The 3,427-nt window shown below is 29.7% G+C and overlaps 1 protein-coding gene across 3 annotated transcripts in view; it reads left to right on the forward strand.

Moving 5' to 3' along the window:
* Positions 1-2,082: 2,082 nt before the first annotated feature.
* The window catches only part of LOC112507251 (short-chain dehydrogenase/reductase 2b-like), a 4,737-nt gene continuing 3,392 nt past the window's right edge, over positions 2,083-3,427 (forward strand). For 2 of the 3 annotated variants that reach the window (XM_025111736.1, XM_025111738.1), the window contains exon 1: positions 2,083-2,137. The gene's annotated coding sequence lies outside the window, so the exon portion shown is untranslated. The remainder of the gene's footprint in view (positions 2,138-3,427) is intronic. The other variant, XM_025111737.1, reaches the window with a different exon arrangement.

The following is a 3,427-nucleotide window of genomic DNA, read 5'->3' on the forward strand; positions in this document are numbered from 1 at the left end:
CAAGAATCTGTTGCTGCACTTTTTGTTGGCTTGTTGCTGTCTTTGAAATCAAAAACCAATTTGTTCTTGAAATGTATTTAAAATTCCATATTTGACCCAATCAGTTGCTTCTTAAGTTAAACCAAGTGTATTTGTCCCAAAACACGAAAGTCCAGAATTTGTTAACAAAGCGACTGTATTTGGAACTAGATGACCTGGCCATTTTTGGAATAATTCCTTCTTTGTAGCCTCTTTTAACTCACAAGAATCTGAACTAGGACATTTAGTTCTCTTCCTCAAATTTGTATCTAAATCACGCAATTTTCTTTTATGAGGGACATCGACTTGCTTACCATCTCTAATATATCCCAGATTACATGTTGTATCCTCACTTCTCTTTGAGTGTTTTACTGATGACCCAAGCCACATGTGAAAAGGTATTCACTTCCTGTTGTATTCTCCTAAGTGGGTTACATTTGTCTGGTTTTACTAAACCATCTTTATGTAACCACCTTGAATGTTTTCCTGGACAGTGTATTTTTGGTCCCTTTAAAATACATAATATATTAGGTCCGGCCCTTACGGTTTGAAAGTTTGTGTTCCTCCCCTGAGGACATAGTCATAAACAGAGTTGGTAACAAGTCAATAGTCATAAACAGAGTTGGTAACAAGTCAATAGTCATAAACAGAGTTGGTAACAAGTCAATAGTCATAAACAGAGTTGGTAACAAGTCAAGTAGTAAGCTGTTCGAGCTCGATATGAAGAAAAAAAAATATTATGGTCGAGCTCGAACACGATAACTTTTTTAAAAATAGTGTAGTCATAAACAGAGTTGGTAACAAGTCAAGTAGTAAGCTGTTCGAGCTCTATATGAAGAAAAAAAAATATTATGGTCGAGCTCGAACACGATAACTTTTTTAAAAATAGTGTTCGAGCTCGAACAATTTTCAATGTTTAACCTCAACCTCGATCTTCATTTTAACAAATTTCAGTTAAATATTATTCCTAAAATTCAAGCATTATAAGTTCGAGTTCAAAATAGAGAAACTCGAGAATCCAACAAAAAAGGCAAAAAAAACAGAGAGAGAAAAATTGCAAAGTTTGTAAAACAGATTTTTCAAAAGAAATTCAAAATAAAGAAATCAGAACTCAAAAAAATGAAAATTATATATCTAGGGCTGTAAACGAACCAAACGTTCAGCGGACCGTTCATGAACCGTTCGAAGGGAAGTTCGTTTATTTAATAAATGAACGGACATGAACAATTTTTTTGTTCGTTTAGTTAAACGTACGAACATGAACAAGAGCCCCGTTCGTTCATTTATGTTCTTGAACGTTCATTCATTTACCGTTCGTTTGTATATTAATATATAATATTTTGTTTATTTACTTTGAATTTAAATAATATTTACTTATGTTCATTTAGCCCGTTCGTTTTTGTTCATTTAGCCTGTTCATTCGTTTACATTCGTTTAGCATGTTAACGAACGAACATAAATGAACATGAACACACCTTATTTCTAAACGAACGAACACGAACACAAAGATTTTCGTTCGTTTACCGTTCGCGTTCGTTCGTTTGTTCGGTTAAGTAAAACGAACGAACATGAACAAGCCTCCGTTCGTGTTCGTTTGGTTCGTTTATAGCCCTAATTAATCTAACTCTAATGGATTCTCTATTTTTTTTTGTTAACCTGGATATCCAACTCGCTATGCGAGCCGATTAATCTCAGGACGACCATATGCTTTGCAGATAGTCCGGAGTGACCGCATTTGAACCTCCTTTGCCACAAGAGAATTTTTATTCCTACTTGGATTTGAACTTGGGACTTCCTAATACTTTTGATCTTTGAAACCAAGCTTAAACCAATTAAACACCACCCTTATTATTTAGATTCTCTATTTCAAAAATTACACCAAATTATGCTATAAAATTTAACCTCAAAGTTGGCGCAGTCATATATTGACCAGCCCTTCAAAAGCAACCCTTCTTACTATATTACCAGATACTTTTGACTTTTGTGCTTTAATATGACAATATTACTATATTACCCTTCTTCCTTCCCTCACCTTTATTTGGTAAAACGAACTCCATCGTCCCTGGATTTCAATATTGAAGCTTTAGGGTTCATCCAAGATCTGGTTTTGATCAACACTGTGAGTATTATATATTCCTTCTTATATGCTTTTGTTACTTATTATCTTCATTATGAATTATGAATTTTATTTTTATTTATATTTTTTTTCATAATCATATGTTATGTGAATGAGATTTATGGTTTAAGGTATAGGGTTTAGGGTAGTATAGTTTGTTAATTTTATTTATAAAATTGCTTGTTAGATATTAGGTTTAGCATCAGAAATTCGTTTTACTTAGAATCGATTTAGAACTGAAATATTTCTACAGATAAATCAAAATATGTGTGTGTGTATACATAACATATATGAGTTTAATCATTTGAGAACTCTAGAAATTATGAGATCTATGAGAACTTTTTACTTTAAGGCTTTGTTTAACATGATTTTTTTTCCTATCAAAATATGTTAATTAACATAAAATTTGCTTTACAATGTGTTTGTTTTATATGTATTCGGTTTACAAAGTAAAACTGTTTTATGTGTTTTTGTTTTACAAACACGCTAATAAGGTTCACCTTGTGAACAGACTACATATGAAACAAACACATCTTGAAACAAATAAATGTTAATCGATATTCTCACTCATAGTCTTAGATGAAAAGAAATCATATGAAATAGTACATGATGCACTAGTTCTCAAGATTATCACAATTTCACGATTTCTCAAAATAGAAGTCTCTCTATATATATAGTTACTAGAAGGGTACTCGCGCAATGCAGCGAGATACATTTTGATTTTAATATTTCATTTTATTATTTATCTCAGTCGATGTTATAATATGGTCTTATGTGATTTTGAGAAAACAATTATGTTTTTATTTTTGAATAAAATATAAGTTTGAAGATATCATAAAAATTTGACAAAAATATATCGATATTAGTATCAAATAACTATTTAAAATTACTCATTTTTTGTGTAAATTTTTAATTCAATTTTTTTATAATTTAGTTTAGATGCAATAACGAAGTAATTTATATTTGGTTTAATAATATAATTTTCTTATAATTATAATAATTATTTATTTTGTTAGAACTCGATAATTATTCTAATTATATTTTAGGTTTTTTATATTTTAAAATGATATGTTTATCCTGTATTTGATTATGTTTATCCGCAGTTATTTATATGAATTCAAACATTGAGTTTTAATAAGTTGTACTTATGCATAATTTACTTGTAATCTTGAATCTAAGTAATATGCATCAATATATAGTACTTTATGCATAATAAAAATATATCGATATTCGTATCAAATTAACTATTTAAAATTCCTCATTTTTTGTGTAATTTTTTAATTCAATTTTTTT

The sequence above is a fragment of the Cynara cardunculus genome (genome assembly GCF_001531365.2).
Source record: "Cynara cardunculus var. scolymus isolate 2C chromosome LG 2, CcrdV1, whole genome shotgun sequence".
Lineage (NCBI taxonomy): Eukaryota > Viridiplantae > Streptophyta > Magnoliopsida > Asterales > Asteraceae > Cynara > Cynara cardunculus.